We start from the raw sequence: 21,561 nt of genomic DNA on the forward strand, positions 1-21,561 counted from the left end.
AGACCTGTCTATCAGCACCATTATCCTACTACCTCTCTAGTCTGGTCTGGACTAACTAATGGGGATAAGACCTGTCTGTTAGCAACATTATCCTACTACCTCTCTGGTCTGGACTAACTAATGGGGATATAGACCTGTCTGTCTGCACCATTATCCTACTAACTCTCTGGTCTGGACTAACTAATGGGGATATAGACCTGTCTGTCAGCACCATTATCCTACTACCTCTCTGGACTGCCGACTAACTAATGGGGATATAGACCTGTCTATCAGCACCATTATCCTACTAACTCTCTGGTCTGGACTGGACTAACTAATGGGGATATATACCTGTCTATCAGCACCATTATCCTACTATCTCTCTGGTCTGGACTAACTATTGGGAATATAGACCTGTCTGTCTGCACCATTATCCTACTACCTCTCTGGTCTGGACTGGACTAATGGGGATATAGACCTGTCTGTCAGCAACATTATCCTACTACCTCTCTGGTCTGGACCAACTAATGGGGATATAGACCTGTCTGTCAGCACCATTACCCTACTACCTCTCTGGTCTGGTCTGGACTAACTAATGGGGATATAGACCTGTCTATCAGCTCCATTATCCTACTACCTCTCTGGTCTGGACTGGACTAACTAATTGGGATATAGACCTGTCTGTCAGCACCATTATCCTGCTAACTCTCTAGTCTGGTCTGGACTAACTAATGGGGATATAGACCTGTCTATCAGAACCATTATCCTACTACCTCTCTGGTCTGGACTAACTAATGGGGATATAGACCTGTCTGTCAGCACCATTAAAATACTACCTCTCTGGTCGTGACTAACTAATGGCGATATAGACCTGTCTATCAGCACCATTATTCTACTACCTCTCTGGTCTGGTCTGGACTAACTAATGGGAATATAGACCTGTCTGTCAGCACAATTATCCTACTACCTCTCTGGTCTGGTCTGGACTAACTAATGGGGATATAGACCTGTCTGTCAGCACCATTATCCTACTACCTCTCTGGTCTGGACTGGACTAACTAATGGGGATATAGACCTGTCTGTCAGCACCATTATCCTACTACCTCTCTGGTCTGGTCTGGACTAACTAATGGGGATATAGACCTGTCTGTCAGCACCATTATCCTACTACCTCTCTGGTCTGGACTAACTAATGGGGATATAGACCTGTCTATCAGCACCATTATCCTACTACCTCTCTGGTTTGGTCTGGACTAACTAATGGGGATATAGACCTGTCTGTCAGCACAATTATCCTACTACCTCTCTGGTCTGGTCTGGACTAACTAATGGGGATATAGACCTGTCTGTCAGCACCATTATCCTACTACCTCTCTGGTCTGGTCTGGACTAACTAATGGGGATATATACCTGTCTGTCAGCACCATTATCCTACTACCTCTCTGGTCTGGACTAACTAATACGGATATAGACCTGTCTATCAGCACCATTATCCTACTATCTCTCTGGTCTGGACTAACTAATGGGAATATAGACCTGTCTATCTGCACCATTATCCTACTACCTCTCTGGACTGGACTAATGGGGACATAGACCTGTCTGTCAGCATCATTATCCTACTACCTCTCTGGTCTGGTCTGGACTAACTAATGGGGATATAGACCTGTCTGTCAGCACCATCATCCTACTACCTCTCTGGTCTGGTCTGGACTAACTAATGGGGATATAGACCTGTCAATCAGCTCCATTATCCTACTACCTCTCTGGACTGGACTAACTAATGGGGATATAGACCTGTCTGTCAGCACTATTATCCTGCTCCCTCTCTGGTCTGGTCTGGACTAACTAATGGGGATATAGACCTGTCTATCAGCACCATTATCCTACTACCTCTCTGGTCTGGACTAACTAATGGTGATATAGACCTGTCTAGCAGCACCATTATCCTACTACCTCTCTGGTCTGGACTGGACTAACTAATGGGGATATATTCCTGTCTATCAGCACCATAATCCTACTACCTCTTTGGTCTGGTCTGGACTAACTAATGGGGATATATACCTGTCTATCAGCACCATTATCCTACTACCTCTCTGGTCTGGACTGGACTAACTAATGGGGATATAGACCTGTCTATCAGCACCATTATCCTACTACCTCTCTGGTCTGGACTAACTAATTGGGATATAGACCTGTCTATCAGCACCATTATCCTACTACCTCTCTGGTCTGGACTAACTAATGGGAATATTGACCTGTCTGTCAGCACCATTATCCAACTACCTCTCTGGTCTGGACTGGACGAACTAATGGGGATATAGAGCTGTCTGTCAGCACCATTATCCTACTACCTCTCTGGACTGGACTAACTAATGGGGATATAGACCTGTCTGTTAGCACCATTATCCTACTACCTCTCTGGTCTGGACTGGACTAAGTAATGGGGATATAGACCTGTCTGTCTGCACCATTATCCTACTACCTCTCTGGTCTGGACTGGACTAACTAATGGGGATATAGACCTGTCTGTCTGCACCATTATCCTACTACCTCTCTAGTCTGGACTGGAATAACTAATGGGGATATAGACCTGTCTGTCAGCACCATTATCCTACTACCTCTCTGGTCTGGACTAACTAATGGGGATATAGACCTGTCTGTCAGCACCATTATCCTACAACCTCTCTGGTCTGGACTGGACTAACTAATGGGGATATATACCTGTCTATCAGCACCATTATCCAACTACCTCTCTGGTCTGGACTGGACTAACTAATGGGGATATATACCTGTCTATCAGCACCATTATCCAACTTCCTCTGGTCTGGACTGGACTAACTAATGGGGATATATACCTGTTTATCAGCACAATTATCTGGTCTGGACTGGACTAACTAATGGGGATATAGACCTGTCTATCAGCACCATTATCCTACTACCTCTCTGGTCTTGACTAACTAATGGGGAAATAGACCCGTCTATCAGCACCATTATCCTACTACCTCTCTGGACTGGACTAACTAATGGGAATATAGACCGTTCTATCAGCACCATTATCCTACTACCTCTCTGGACTGGACTAACTAATGGGGATATTGACCTGTCTATCAGCACCATTATCCTACTACCTCTCTGGTCTGGACTGGACTAACTAATGGGGATATAGACCTGTCTATCAGCACCATTATCCTACTACCTCTCTGGTCTGGACTGGACTAACTAATGGGGATATATACCTGTCTATCAGCACCATTATCCTACTACCTCTCTGGACTGGACTAACTAATGGGGATATAGACCTGTCTGTCAGCCCCATTATCATACTACCTCTCTGGACTGGACTAACTAATGAGGATATAGACCTGTCAATCAGCACCATTATCCTACTACCTCTCTGGTCTGGACTGGACTAACTAATGGGGATATAGACCTGTCTGTCAGCAGCATTATCCAACTACCTCTCTGGTCTGGACTGGACTAACTAATGGGGATATAGACCTGTCTATCAGCACCATTATCCTACTACCTCTCTGGTCTGGACTAACTAATGGGGATATAGACCCGTCTATCAGCACCATTATCCTACTACCTCTCTGGACTGGACTAACTAATGGGAATATAGACCTGTCTATCAACACCATTATCCTACTACCTCTCTGGACTGGACTAACTAATGGGGATATAGACCTGTCTATCAGCACCATTATCCTACTACCTCTCTGGTCTGGACTAACTAATGTGGATATAGACCTGTCTGTCTGCACCATTATCCTACTACCTCTCTGGTATGGACTAACTAATGGGGATATAGACCTGACTGTCTGCACCATTATCCTACTACCTCTCTGGACTGCACTAACTAATGGGGATATAGACCTGTCTATCAGCACCATTATCCTACTACCTCTCTGGTCTGGACTGGACTAACTAATGGGGATATAGACCTGTCTATCAGCACCATTATCCTACTACCTCTCTGGTCTGGACTAACTAATACGGATATAGACCTGTCTATCAGCACCATTATCCTACTATCTCTCTGGTCTGGACTAACTAATGGGAATATAGACCTGTCTATCTGCACCATTATCCTACTACCTCTCTGGACTGGACTAATGGGGACATAGACCTGTCTGTCAGCATCATTATCCTACTACCTCTCTGGTCTGGTCTGGACTAACTAATGGGGATATAGACCTGTCTGTCAGCACCATCATCCTACTACCTCTCTGGTCTGGTCTGGACTAACTAATGGGGATATAGACCTGTCAATCAGCTCCATTATCCTACTACCTCTCTGGACTGGACTAACTAATGGGGATATAGACCTGTCTGTCAGCACTATTATCCTGCTCCCTCTCTGGTCTGGTCTGGACTAACTAATGGGGATATAGACCTGTCTATCAGCACCATTATCCTACTACCTCTCTGGTCTGGACTAACTAATGGTGATATAGACCTGTCTAGCAGCACCATTATCCTACTACCTCTCTGGTCTGGACTGGACTAACTAATGGGGATATATTCCTGTCTATCAGCACCATAATCCTACTACCTCTTTGGTCTGGTCTGGACTAACTAATGGGGATATATACCTGTCTATCAGCACCATTATCCTACTACCTCTCTGGTCTGGACTGGACTAACTAATGGGGATATAGACCTGTCTATCAGCACCATTATCCTACTACCTCTCTGGTCTGGACTAACTAATTGGGATATAGACCTGTCTATCAGCACCATTATCCTACTACCTCTCTGGTCTGGACTAACTAATGGGAATATTGACCTGTCTGTCAGCACCATTATCCAACTACCTCTCTGGTCTGGACTGGACTAACTAATGGGGATATAGAGCTGTCTGTCAGCACCATTATCCTACTACCTCTCTGGACTGGACTAACTAATGGGGATATAGACCTGTCTGTTAGCACCATTATCCTACTAACTCTCTGGTCTGGACTGGACTAAGTAATGGGGATATAGACCTGTCTGTCTGCACCATTATCCTACTACCTCTCTGGTCTGGACTGGACTAACTAATTGGGATATAGACCTGTCTGTCTGCACCATTATCCTACTACCTCTCTAGTCTGGAGTGGAATAACTAATGGGGATATAGACCTGTCTGTCAGCACCATTATCCTACTACCTCTCTGGTCTGGACTAACTAATGGGGATATAGACCTGTCTGTCAGCACCATTATCCTACAACCTCTCTGGTCTGGACTGGACTAACTAATGGGGATATATACCTGTCTATCAGCACCATTATCCAACTACCTCTCTGGTCTGGACTGGACTAACTAATGGGGATATATACCTGTCTATCAGCACCATTATCCAACTTCCTCTGGTCTGGACTGGACTAACTAATGGGGATATATACCTGTTTATCAGCACAATTATCTGGTCTGGACTGGACTAACTAATGGGGATATAGACCTGTTTATCAGCACCATTATCCTACTACCTCTCTGGTCTTGACTAACTAATGGGGAAATAGACCCGTCTATCAGCACCATTATCCTACTACCTCTCTGGACTGGACTAACTAATGGGAATATAGACCGTTCTATCAGCACCATTATCCTACTACCTCTCTGGACTGGACTAACTAATGGGGATATTGACCTGTCTATCAGCACCATTATCCTACTACCTCTCTGGTCTGGACTGGACTAAGTAATGGGGATATAGACCTGTCTGTCTGCACCATTATCCTACTACCTCTCTGGTCTGGACTGGACTAACTAATGGGGATATAGACCTGTCTGTCTGCACCATTATCCTACTACCTCTCTAGTCTGGACTGGAATAACTAATGGGGATATAGACCTGTCTGTCAGCACCATTATCCTACTACCTCTCTGGTCTGGACTAACTAATGGGGATATAGACCTGTCTGTCAGCACCATTATCCTACAACCTCTCTGGTCTGGACTGGACTAACTAATGGGGATATATACCTGTCTATCAGCACCATTATCCAACTACCTCTCTGGTCTGGACTGGACTGGACTAACTAATGGGGATATATACCTGTCTATCAGCACCATTATCCAACTTCCTCTGGTCTGGACTGGACTAACTAATGGGGATATATACCTGTTTATCAGCACAATTATCTGGTCTGGACTGGACTAACTAATGGGGATATAGACCTGTCTATCAGCACCATTATCCTACTACCTCTCTGGTCTTGACTAACTAATGGGGAAATAGACCCGTCTATCAGCACCATTATCCTACTACCTCTCTGGACTGGACTAACTAATGGGAATATAGACCGTTCTATCAGCACCATTATCCTACTACCTCTCTGGACTGGACTAACTAATGGGGATATTGACCTGTCTATCAGCACCATTATCCTACTACCTCTCTGGTCTGGACTGGACTAACTAATGGGGATATAGACCTGTCTATCAGCACCATTATCCTACTACCTCTCTGGTCTGGACTGGACTAACTAATGGGGATATATACCTGTCTATCAGCACCATTATCCTACTACCTCTCTGGACTGGACTAACTAATGGGGATATAGACCTGTCTGTCAGCCCCATTATCATACTACCTCTCTGGACTGGACTAACTAATGAGGATATAGACCTGTCAATCAGCACCATTATCCTACTACCTCTCTGGTCTGGACTGGACTAACTAATGGGGATATAGACCTGTCTGTCAGCAGCATTATCCAAATACCTCTCTGGTCTGGACTGGACTAACTAATGGGGATATAGACCTGTCTATCAGCACCATTATCCTACTACCTCTCTGGTCTGGACTAACTAATGGGGATATAGACCCGTCTATCAGCACCATTATCCTACTACCTCTCTGGACTGGACTAACTAATGGGAATATAGACCTGTCTATCAACACCATTATCCTACTACCTCTCTGGACTGGACTAACTAATGGGGATATAGACCTGTCTATCAGCACCATTATCCTACTACCTCTCTGGTCTGGACTAACTAATGTGGATATAGACCTGTCTGTCTGCACCATTATCCTACTACCTCTCTGGTATGGACTAACTAATGGGGATATAGACCTGACTGTCTGCACCATTATCCTACTACCTCTCTGGACTGCACTAACTAATGGGGATATAGACCTGTCTATCAGCACCATTATCCTACTACCTCTCTGGTCTGGACTGGACTAACTAATGGGGATATAGACCTGTCTATCAGCACCATTATCCTACTACCTCTCTGGTCTGGACTAACTAATACGGATATAGACCTGTCTATCAGCACCATTATCCTACTATCTCTCTGGTCTGGACTAACTAATGGGAATATAGACCTGTCTATCTGCACCATTATCCTACTACCTCTCTGGACTGGACTAATGGGGACATAGACCTGTCTGTCAGCATCATTATCCTACTACCTCTCTGGTCTGGTCTGGACTAACTAATGGGGATATAGACCTGTCTGTCAGCACCATCATCCTACTACCTCTCTGGTCTGGTCTGGACTAACTAATGGGGATATAGACCTGTCAATCAGCTCCATTATCCTACTACCTCTCTGGACTGGACTAACTAATGGGGATATAGACCTGTCTGTCAGCACTATTATCCTGCTCCCTCTCTGGTCTGGTCTGGACTAACTAATGGGGATATAGACCTGTCTATCAGCACCATTATCCTACTACCTCTCTGGTCTGGACTAACTAATGGTGATATAGACCTGTCTAGCAGCACCATTATCCTACTACCTCTCTGGTCTGGACTGGACTAACTAATGGGGATATATTCCTGTCTATCAGCACCATAATCCTACTACCTCTTTGGTCTGGTCTGGACTAACTAATGGGGATATATACCTGTCTATCAGCACCATTATCCTACTACCTCTCTGGTCTGGACTGGACTAACTAATGGGGATATAGACCGGTCTATCAGCACCATTATCCTACTACCTCTCTGGTCTGGACTAACTAATTGGGATATAGACCTGTCTATCAGCACCATTATCCTACTACCTCTCTGGTCTGGACTAACTAATGGGAATATTGACCTGTCTGTCAGCACCATTATCCAACTACCTCTCTGGTCTGGACTGGACTAACTAATGGGGATATAGAGCTGTCTGTCAGCACCATTATCCTACTACCTCTCTGGACTGGACTAACTAATGGGGATATAGACCTGTCTGTTAGCACCATTATCCTACTAACTCTCTGGTCTGGACTGGACTAAGTAATGGGGATATAGACCTGTCTGTCTGCACCATTATCCTACTACCTCTCTGGTCTGGACTGGACTAACTAATTGGGATATAGACCTGTCTGTCTGCACCATTATCCTACTACCTCTCTAGTCTGGAGTGGAATAACTAATGGGGATATAGACCTGTCTGTCAGCACCATTATCCTACTACCTCTCTGGTCTGGACTAACTAATGGGGATATAGACCTGTCTGTCAGCACCATTATCCTACAACCTCTCTGGTCTGGACTGGACTAACTAATGGGGATATATACCTGTCTATCAGCACCATTATCCAACTACCTCTCTGGTCTGGACTGGACTAACTAATGGGGATATATACCTGTCTATCAGCACCATTATCCAACTTCCTCTGGTCTGGACTGGACTAACTAATGGGGATATATACCTGTTTATCAGCACAATTATCTGGTCTGGACTGGACTAACTAATGGGGATATAGACCTGTTTATCAGCACCATTATCCTACTACCTCTCTGGTCTTGACTAACTAATGGGGAAATAGACCCGTCTATCAGCACCATTATCCTACTACCTCTCTGGACTGGACTAACTAATGGGAATATAGACCGTTCTATCAGCACCATTATCCTACTACCTCTCTGGACTGGACTAACTAATGGGGATATTGACCTGTCTATCAGCACCATTATCCTACTACCTCTCTGGTCTGGACTGGACTAACTAATGGGGATATAGACCTGTCTATCAGCACCATTATCCTACTACCTCTCTGGTCTGGACTGGACTAACTAATGGGGATATATACCTGTCTATCAGCACCATTATCCTACTACCTCTCTGGACTGGACTAACTAATGGGGATATAGACCTGTCTGTCAGCCCCATTATCCTACTACCTCTCTGGACTGGACTAACTAATGAGGATATAGACCTGTCAATCAGCACCATTATCCTACTACCTCTCTGGTCTGGACTGGACTAACTAATGGGGATATAGACCTGTCTGTCAGCAGCATTATCCAACTACCTCTCTGGTCTGGACTGGACTAACTAATGGGGATATAGACCTGTCTATCAGCACCATTATCCTACTACCTCTCTGGACTGGACTAACTAATGGGAATATAGACCTGTCTATCAACACCATTATCCTACTACCTCTCTGGACTGGACTAACTAATGGGGATATAGACCTGTCTATCAGCACCATTATCCTACTACCTCTCTGGTCTGGACTGGACTAACTAATGGGGATATAGACCTGTCTATCAGCACCATTATCCTACTACCTCTCTGGTCTGGACTAACTAATGGGGATATAGACCAGTCTATCAGCACCATTATCCTACTACCTCTCTGGTCTGGACTGGACTAACTAATGGGGATATAGACCTGTCTGTCTGCACCATTATCCTACTACCTCTCTGGTCTGGACTAACTAATGGGGATATAGACCTGTCTGTCAGCAGCATTATCCAACTACCTCTCTGGTCTGGACTGGACTAACTAATGGGGATATAGACCTGTCTATCAGCACCATTATCCTACTACCTCTCTGGTCTGGACTAACTAATGGGGATATAGACCCGTCTATCAGCACCATTATCCTACTACCTCTCTGGACTGGACTAACTAATGGGAATATAGACCTGTCTATCAACACCATTATCCTACTACCTCTCTGGACTGGACTAACTAATGGGGATATAGACCTGTCTATCAGCACATTTATCCTACTACCTCTCTGGTCTGGACTAACTAATGTGGATATAGACCTGTCTGTCTGCACCATTATCCTACTACCTCTCTGGTATGGACTAACTAATGGGGATATAGACCTGACTGTCTGCACCATTATCCTACTACCTCTCTGGACTGCACTAACTAATGGGGATATAGACCTGTCTATCAGCACCATTATCCTACTACCTCTCTGGTCTGGACTGGACTAACTAATGGGGATATAGACCTGTCTATCAGCACCATTATCCTACTACCTCTCTGGTCTGGACTAACTAATGGGGATATAGACCCGTCTATCAGCACCATTATCCTACTACCTCTCTGGACTGGACTAACTAATGGGAATATAGACCTGTCTATCAACACCATTATCCTACTACCTCTCTGGACTGGACTAACTAATGGGGATATAGACCTGTCTATCAGCACCATTATCCTACTACCTCTCTGGTCTGGACTAACTAATGTTGATATAGACCTGTCTGTCTGCACCATTATCCTACTACCTCTCTGGTATGGACTAACTAATGGGGATATAGACCTGACTGTCTGCACCATTATCCTACTACCTCTCTGGACTGCACTAACTAATGGGGATATAGACCTGTCTATCAGCACCATTATCCTACTACCTCTCTGGTCTGGACTGGACTAACTAATGGGGATATATACCTTTCTATCAGCACCATTATCCTACTCCCTCTCTGGTCTGGACTGGATTAACTAATGGGGATATAGACCTGTCTATCAGAACCATTATCCTACTACCTTTCTGGTCTGGACTGGACTAACTAATGGTGATATAGACCTGTCTGTCAGCAACATTATCCTACTACCTCTCTGGTCTGGACTGGACTAACTAATGGGGATATAGACCTGTCTATCAGCACCATTATCCTACTACCTCTCTGGTCTGGACTGGACTAACTAATGGGGATATAGACCTGTCTATCAGCACCATTATCCTACTACCTCTCTGGTCTGGACTGGACTAACTAATGGGCATATAGACCTGTCTGTTAGCACCATTATCCTACTACCTCTCTGGACAAGACTAACTAATGGGGATATAGACCTGTCTGTCAGCCCCATTATCCTACTACCTCTCTGGACTGGACTAACTAATGAGGATATAGACCTGTCTATCAGCACCATTATCCTACTACCTCTCTGGTCTGGACTGGACTAACTAATGGGGATATAGACCTGTCTGTCTGCACCATTATCCTACTACCTCTCTGGTCTGGACTAACTAATGGGGATATAGACCTGTCTGTCAGCAGCATTATCCAACTACCTCTCTGGTCTGGACTGGACTAACTAATGGGGATATAGACCTGTCTATCAGCACCATTATCCTACTACCTCTCTGGTCTGGACTAACTAATGGGGATATAGACCCGTCTATCAGCACCATTATCCTACTACCTCTCTGGACTGGACTAACTAATGGGAATATAGAAATGTCTATCAACACCATTATCCTACTACCTCTCTGGACTGGACTAACTAATGGTGATATAGACCTGTCTATCAGCACCATTATCCTACTACCTCTCTGGTCTGGACTGGACTAACTAATAGGGGATATAGACCTGTCTATCAGCACCATTATCCTACTACCTCTCTGGTCTGGACTAACTAATGGGGATATAGACCAGTCTATCAGCACCATTATCCTACTACCTCTCTGGACTGGACTAACTAATGTGGATATAGACCTGTCTGTCTGCACCATTATCCTACTACCTCTCTGGTATGGACTAACTAATGGGGATATAGACCTGACTGTCTGCACCATTATCCTACTACCTCTCTGGACTGCACTAACTAATGGGGATATAGACCTGTCTATCAGCACCATTATCCTACTACCTCTCTGGTCTGGACTGGACTAACTAATGGGGATATATACCTGTCTATCAGCACCATTATCCTACTCCCTCTCTGGTCTGGACTGGATTAACTAATGGGGATATAGACCTGTCTATCAGAACCATTATCCTACTACCTTTCTGGTCTGGACTGGACTAACTAATGGGGATATAGACCTGTCTGTCAGCAACATTATCCTACTACCTCTCTGGTCTCGACTGGACTAACTAATGGGGATATAGACCTGTCTGTCAGCATCATTATCCTACTACCTCTCTGGTCTGGTCTGGACTAACTAATGGGGATATAGACCTGTCTGTCAGCACCATCATCCTACTACCTCTCTGGTCTGGTCTGGACTAACTAATGAGGATATAGACCTGTCTATCAGCACCATTATCCTACTCCCTCTCTGGTCTGGACTGGATTAACTAATGGGGATATAGACCTGTCTATCAGAACCATTATCCTACTACCTTTCTGGTCTGGACTGGACTAACTAATGGGGATATAGACCTGTCTGTCAGCACCATTATCCTACAACCTCTCTGGTCTGGACTGGACTAACTAATGGGGATATAGACCTGTCTATCAGCACAATTATCCTGCGACCTCTCTGGTCTGGTCTGGACTAACTAATGGGGATATAGACCTGTCTATCAGCACCATTATCCTACTACCTCTCTGGTCTGGACTAACTAATGGGGATATAGACCTGTCTATCAGCTCCATTATCCTTCTACCTCTCTGGTCTGGTCTGGACTAACTAATGGGAATATTGACCTGTCTGTCAGCACCATTATAAAACTACCTCTCTGGTCTGGACTGGACTAACTAATGTGGATATAGACCTGTCTGTTAGCACCATTATCCTACTACCTCTCTGGTCTGGACTGGACTAACTAATGGGGATATATACCTGTCTATCAGCACCATTATCCTACTACCTCTCTGGACTGGACTAACTAATGGGGATATAGACCTGTCTGTCAGCCCCATTATCCTACTACCTCTCTGGACTGGACTAACTAATGAGGATATAGACCTGTCTATCAGCACCATTATCCTACTACCTCTCTGGTCTGGACTGGACTAACTAATGGGGATATAGACCTGTCTGTCTGCACCATTATCCAACTACCTCTGTAGTCTGGACTGGACTAACTAATGGGGATATAGACCTTTCTGTCAGCACCATTATCCTGCTACCTCTCTGGTCTGGACTAACTAATGGGGATATAGACCTGCCTGTCAGCAGCATTATCCAACTACCTCTCTGGTCTGGACTAACTAATGGGGATATAGACCCGTCTATCAGCACCATTATCCTACTACCTCTCTGGACTGGACTAACTAATGGGAATATAGACCTGTCTATCAGCACCATTATCCTACTACCTCTCTGGACTGGACTAACTAATGGGGATATAGACCTGTCTGTCAGCACCATTATCCTACTACCTCTCTGGTCTGGACTGGACTAACTAATGGGGATATAGACCTGTCTATCAGCACCATTATCCTACTACCTCTCTGGTCTGGACTGGACTAACTAATGGGCATATAGACCTGTCTGTTAGCACCATTATCCTACTACCTCTCTGGACAAGACTAACTAATGGGGATATAGACCTGTCTGTCAGCCCCATTATCCTACTACCTCTCTGGACTGGACTAACTAATGAGGATATAGACCTGTCTATCAGCACCATTATCCTACTACCTCTCTGGTCTGGACTGGACTAACTAATGGGGATATAGACCTGTCTGTCTGCACCATTATCCTACTACCTCTCTGGTCTGGACTAACTAATGGGGATATAGACCTGTCTGTCAGCAGCATTATCCAACTACCTCTCTGGTCTGGACTGGACTAACTAATGGGGATATAGACCTGTCTATCAGCACCATTATCCTACTACCTCTCTGGTCTGGACTAACTAATGGGGATATAGACCCGTCTATCAGCACCATTATCCTACTACCTCTCTGGACTGGACTAACTAATGGGAATATAGAAATGTCTATCAACACCATTATCCTACTACCTCTCTGGACTGGACTAACTAATGGTGATATAGACCTGTCTATCAGCACCATTATCCTACTACCTCTCTGGTCTGGACTGGACTAACTAATAGGGGATATAGACCTGTCTATCAGCACCATTATCCTACTACCTCTCTGGTCTGGACTAACTAATGGGGATATAGACCAGTCTATCAGCACCATTATCCTACTACCTCTCTGGACTGGACTAACTAATGTGGATATAGACCTGTCTGTCTGCACCATTATCCTACTACCTCTCTGGTATGGACTAACTAATGGGGATATAGACCTGACTGTCTGCACCATTATCCTACTACCTCTCTGGACTGCACTAACTAATGGGGATATAGACCTGTCTATCAGCACCATTATCCTACTACCTCTCTGGTCTGGACTGGACTAACTAATGGGGATATATACCTGTCTATCAGCACCATTATCCTACTCCCTCTCTGGTCTGGACTGGATTAACTAATGGGGATATAGACCTGTCTATCAGAACCATTATCCTACTACCTTTCTGGTCTGGACTGGACTAACTAATGGGGATATAGACCTGTCTGTCAGCAACATTATCCTACTACCTCTCTGGTCTCGACTGGACTAACTAATGGGGATATAGACCTGTCTGTCAGCATCATTATCCTACTACCTCTCTGGTCTGGTCTGGACTAACTAATGGGGATATAGACCTGTCTGTCAGCACCATCATCCTACTACCTCTCTGGTCTGGACTAACTAATGAGGATATAGACCTGTCTATCAGCACCATTATCCTACTCCCTCTCTGGTCTGGACTGGATTAACTAATGGGGATATAGACCTGTCTATCAGAACCATTATCCTACTACCTTTCTGGTCTGGACTGGACTAACTAATGGGGATATAGACCTGTCTGTCAGCACCATTATCCTACAACCTCTCTGGTCTGGACTGGACTAACTAATGGGGATATAGACCTGTCTATCAGCACAATTATCCTGCGACCTCTCTGGTCTGGTCTGGACTAACTAATGGGGATATAGACCTGTCTATCAGCACCATTATCCTACTACCTCTCTGGTCTGGACTAACTAATGGGGATATAGACCTGTCTATCAGCTCCATTATCCTTCTACCTCTCTGGTCTGGTCTGGACTAACTAATGGGAATATTGACCTGTCTGTCAGCACCATCATCCTACTACCTCTCTGGTCTGGTCTGGACTAACTAATGGGGATATAGACCTATCTGTCAGCCCCATTATCCTACTACCTCTCTGGACTGGACTAACTAATGAGGATATAGACCTGTCTATCAGCACCATTATCCTACTACCTCTCTGGTCTGGACTGGACTAACTAATGGGGATATAGACCTGTCTGTCTGCACCATTATCCAACTACCTCTGTAGTCTGGACTGGACTAACTAATGGGGATATAGACCTGTCTATCAGCACCATTATCCTACTATCTCTCTGGTCTGGACTAACTAATGGGGATATAGACCTGTCTATCAGCACCATTATCCTACTACCTCTCTGGTCTGGACTAACTAATGGGGATATAGACCTACCTGTCAGCCCCATTATCCTACTACCTCTCTGGACTGGACTAACTAATGAGGATATAGACCTGTCTGTCTGCACCATTATCCAACTACCTCTGTAGTCTGGACTGGACTAACTAATGGGGATATAGACCTTTCTGTCAGCACCATTATCCTACTACCTCTCTGGTCTGGAATAACTAATGGGGATATAGACCTGCCTGTCAGCAGCATTATCCAACTACCTCTCTGGTCTGGTCTGGACTAACTAATGGAGATATAGACCCGTCTATCAGCACCATTATCCTACTACCTCTCTGGACTGGACTAACTAATGGGAATATAGACCTGTCTATAAGCACCATTATCCTACTACCTCTCTGGACTGGACTAACTAATGGGGATATAGACATGTCTGTCAGCACCATTATCCTACTACCTCTCTGGTCTGGACTGGACTAACTAATGGGGATATAGACCTGTCTATCAGCACCATTATCCTACTATCTCTCTGGTCTGGACTAACTAATGGGGATATAGACCTGTCTGTCTGCACCATTATCCTACTACCTCTCTGGACTGGACTTACTAATGGGGATATAGGCCTGTCTATCAGCACCATTATCCTACTACCTCTCTGGTCTGGACTGGACTAACTAATGGGGATATAGACCTGTCAATCAGCTCCATTATCCTACTACCTCTCTGGACTGGACTAACTAATGGGGATATAGACCTGTCTGTCAGCACTATTATCCTGCTCCCTCTCTGGTCTGGTCTGGACTAACTAATGGGGATATAGACCTGTCTATCAGCACCATTATCCTACTACCTCTCTGGTCTGGACTAACTAATGGGGTTATAGACCTGTCTAGCAGCACCATTATCCTACTACCTCTCTGGTCTGGACTAACTAATGGGAATATAGACCTGTCTGTCAGCACCATTATCCTACTACCTCTCTGGTCTGGACTGGACTAACTAATGGGGATATATACCTGTCTATCAGCACTATTATTCTACTACCTCTCTGGTCTGGACTGGACTAACTAATGGGGATATAGACCTGTCTATCAGCACCATTATCCTGCTACCTCTCTGGTCTGGTCTGGACTAACTAATGGGGATATAGACCTGTCTATAAGCACCATTATCCTACTATCTCTCTGTTCTGGACTAACTAATGGGAATATAGACCTGTCTATCAGCACCATTATCCTACTACCTCTCTGGTCTGGACTAACTAATGGGGATATAGACCTGTCTGTCTGCACCATTATCCTACTACCTCTCTGGTCTGGACTAACTAATGGGGATATAGACCTGTCTGTGAGCACTATTATCCTGCTCCCTCTCTCGTCTGGTCTGGACTAACTAATGGGGATATAGACCAGTCTATCAGCACCATTATCCTACTACCTCTCTGGTCTGGACTGGACTAATGGGGACATAGACCTGTCGGTCAGCAACATTATCCTACTACCTCTCTGGTCTAGACTAACAAATGGGGATATAGACCTGTCTGTCAGCATCATTATCCTACTACCTCTCTGGTCTGGTCTGGACTAACTAATGGGGATATAGACCTGTCTGTCAGCACCATCATCCTACTACCTCTCTGGTCTGGTCTGGACTAACTAATGGGGATATAGACCTGTCAATCAGCTCCATTATCCTACTACCTCTCTGGACTGGACTAACTAATGGGGATATAGACCTGTCTGTCAGAACTATTATCCTGCTCCCTCTCTGGTCTGGTCTGGACTAACTAATGGGGATATAGACCTGTCTATCAGCACCATTATCCTACTACCTCTCTGGTCTGGACTGGACTAACTAATGGGGATATAGACCTGTCTATCAGCACCATTATTCTGCTACCTCTCTGGTCTGGTCTGGACTAACTAATGGGGATATAGACCTGTCTATCAGCACAATTATCTGGTCTGGACTGGACTAACTAATGGGGATATAGACCTGTCTATCAGCACCATTATCCTACTACCTCTCTGGTCTGGACTGGACTAACTAATGGGGATATAGACCTGTCTGTCTGCACCATTATCCAACTACCTCTGTAGTCTGGACTGGACTAACTAATGGGGATATAGACCTGTCTATCAGCACCATTATCCTACTATCTCTCTGGTCTGGACTAACTAATGGGGATATAGACCTGTCTATCAGCACCATTATCCTACTACCTCTCTGGTCTGGACTAACTAATGGGGATATAGACCTACCTGTCAGCCCCATTATCCTACTACCTCTCTGGACTGGACTAACTAATGAGGATATAGACCTGTCTGTCTGCACCATTATCCAACTACCTCTGTAGTCTGGACTGGACTAACTAATGGGGATATAGACCTTTCTGTCAGCACCATTATCCTACTACCTCTCTGGTCTGGAATAACTAATGGGGATATAGACCTGCCTGTCAGCAGCATTATCCAACTACCTCTCTGGTCTGGTCTGGACTAACTAATGGAGATATAGACCCGTCTATCAGCACCATTATCCTACTACCTCTCTGGACTGGACTAACTAATGGGAATATAGACCTGTCTATAAGCACCATTATCCTACTACCTCTCTGGACTGGACTAACTAATGGGGATATAGACATGTCTGTCAGCACCATTATCCTACTACCTCTCTGGTCTGGACTGGACTAACTAATGGGGATATAGACCTGTCTATCAGCACCATTATCCTACTATCTCTCTGGTCTGGACTAACTAATGGGGATATAGACCTGTCTGTCTGCACCATTATCCTACTACCTCTCTGGACTGGACTTACTAATGGGGATATAGGCCTGTCTATCAGCACCATTATCCTACTACCTCTCTGGTCTGGACTGGACTAACTAATGGGGATATAGACCTGTCAATCAGCTCCATTATCCTACTACCTCTCTGGACTGGACTAACTAATGGGGATATAGACCTGTCTGTCAGCACTATTATCCTGCTCCCTCTCTGGTCTGGTCTGGACTAACTAATGGGGATATAGACCTGTCTATCAGCACCATTATCCTACTACCTCTCTGGTCTGGACTAACTAATGGGGTTATAGACCTGTCTAGCAGCACCATTATCCTACTACCTCTCTGGTCTGGACTAACTAATGGGAATATAGACCTGTCTGTCAGCACCATTATCCTACTACCTCTCTGGTCTGGACTGGACTAACTAATGGGGATATATACCTGTCTATCAGCACTATTATTCTACTACCTCTCTGGTCTGGACTGGACTAACTAATGGGGATATAGACCTGTCTATCAGCACCATTATCCTGCTACCTCTCTGGTCTGGTCTGGACTAACTAATGGGGATATAGACCTGTCTATAAGCACCATTATCCTACTATCTCTCTGTTCTGGACTAACTAATGGGAATATAGACCTGTCTATCAGCACCATTATCCTACTACCTCTCTGGTCTGGACTAACTAATGGGGATATAGACCTGTCTGTCTGCACCATTATCCTACTACCTCTCTGGTCTGGACTAACTAATGGGGATATAGACCTGTCTGTGAGCACTATTATCCTGCTCCCTCTCTCGTCTGGTCTGGACTAACTAATGGGGATATAGACCAGTCTATCAGCACCATTATCCTACTACCTCTCTGGTCTGGACTGGACTAATGGGGACATAGACCTGTCGGTCAGCAACATTATCCTACTACCTCTCTGGTCTAGACTAACAAATGGGGATATAGACCTGTCTGTCAGCATCATTATCCTACTACCTCTCTGGTCTGGTCTGGACTAACTAATGGGGATATAGACCTGTCTGTCAGCACCATCATCCTACTACCTCTCTGGTCTGGTCTGGACTAACTAATGGGGATATAGACCTGTCAATCAGCTCCATTATCCTACTACCTCTCTGGACTGGACTAACTAATGGGGATATAGACCTGTCTGTCAGAACTATTATCCTGCTCCCTCTCTGGTCTGGTCTGGACTAACTAATGGGGATATAGACCTGTCTATCAGCACCATTATCCTACTACCTCTCTGGTCTGGACTGGACTAACTAATGGGGATATAGACCTGTCTATCAGCACCATTATTCTGCTACCTCTCTGGTCTGGTCTGGACTAACTAATGGGGATATAGACCTGTCTATCAGCACAATTATCTGGTCTGGACTGGACTAACTAATGGGGATATAGACCTGTCTATCAGCACCATTATCCTACTACCTCTCTGGTCTGGACAAACTAATGGGGATATAGACCCGTCTATCAGCACCATTATCCTACTACCTCTCTGGACTGGACTGGACTAACTAATGGGGATATAGACCTGTCTGTCTGCACCATTATCCTACTACCTCTCTAGTCTGGACTGGACTAACTAATGGGGATATAGACCTGTCTGTCTGCACCATTATCCTACTACCTCTCTAGTCTGGACTGGACTAACTAATGGGGATATAGACCTGTCTGTCAGCACCATTATCCTACTACCTCTCTGGTCTGGACTAACTAATGGGGATATAGACCTGTCGGTCAGCAACATTATCCTACTACCTCTCTGGTCTAGACTAACAAATGGGGATATAGACCTGTCTGTCAGCATCATTATCCTACTACCTCTCTGGTCTGGTCTGGACTAACTAATGGGGATATAGACCTGTCTGTCAGCACCATCATCCTACTACCTCTCTGGTCTGGTCTGGACTAACTAATGGGGATATAGACCTGTCAATCAGCTCCATTATCCTACTACCTCTCTGGACTGGACTAACTAATGGGGATATAGACCTGTCTGTCAGAACTATTATCCTGCTCCCTCTCTGGTCTGGTCTGGACTAACTAATGGGGATATAGACCTGTCTATCAGCACCATTATCCTACTACCTCTCTGGTCTGGACTGGACTAACTAATGGGGATATAGACCTGTCTATCAGCACCATTATTATGCTACCTCTCTGGTCTGGTCTGGACTAACTAATGGGGATATAGACCTGTCTATCAGAACAATTATCTGGTCTGGACTGGACTAACTAATGGGGATATAGACCTGTCTATCAGCACCATTATCCTACTACCTCTCTGGTCTGGACAAACTAATGGGGATATAGACCCGTCTATCAGCACCATTATCCTACTACCTCTCTGGACTGGACTAACTAATGGGGATATAGACCTGTCTGTCTGCACCATTATCCTACTACCTCTCTAGTCTGGACTGGACTAACTAATGGGGATATAGACCTGTCTGTCTGCACCATTATCCTACTACCTCTCTAGTCTGGACTGGACTAACTAATGGGGATATAGACCTGTCTGTCAGCACCATTATCCTACTACCTCTCTGGTCTGGACTAACTAATGGGGATATAGACCTGTCTGTCAGCACCATTATCCTACTACCTCTCTGGTCTGGACTGGACTAACTAATGGGGATATATACCTGTCAATCAGCACCATTATAAAACAACCTCTGGTCTGGACTGGACTAACTAATGGGGATATAGACCTGTCTATCAGCACAATTATCTGGTCTGGACTGGACTAACTAATGGGGATATAGACCTGTCTATCAGCACCATTATCCTACTACCTCTCTGGTCTGGACAAACTAATGGGGATATAGACCCGTCTATCAGCACCATTATCCTACTACCTCTCTGGACTGGACTAACTAATGGGAATATAGACCTGTCTATCAGCACCATTATCCTACTACCTCTCTGGACTGGACTAACTAATGGGGATATAGACTTGTCTATCAGCACCATTATCCTACTACCTCTCTGGTCTGGACTGGACTAACTAATGGGGATATAGACCTGTCTATCAGCACCATTATCCTACTACCTCTCTGGACTGGACTAACTAATGGGGATATAGACCTGTCTATCAGCACCATTATCCTACTACCTCTCTGGTCTGGACTAACTAATGGGGATATAGACCTGTCTGTCTGCACCATTATCCTACTACCTCTCTGGTCTGGACTAACTAATGGGGATATAGACCTGTCTGTCAGCAACATTATCCTACTACCTCTCTGGTCTGGACTGGACTAACTAATGGGGATATAGACCTGTCTGTCAGCATCATTATCCTACTACCTCTCTGGTCTGGTCTGGACTAACTAATGGGGATATAGACCTGTCTGTCAGCACCATCATCCTA

Source organism: Salmo salar, unplaced genomic scaffold (assembly GCF_905237065.1).
Source record: "Salmo salar unplaced genomic scaffold, Ssal_v3.1, whole genome shotgun sequence".
In the NCBI taxonomy this organism is placed as follows: domain Eukaryota; kingdom Metazoa; phylum Chordata; class Actinopteri; order Salmoniformes; family Salmonidae; genus Salmo; species Salmo salar.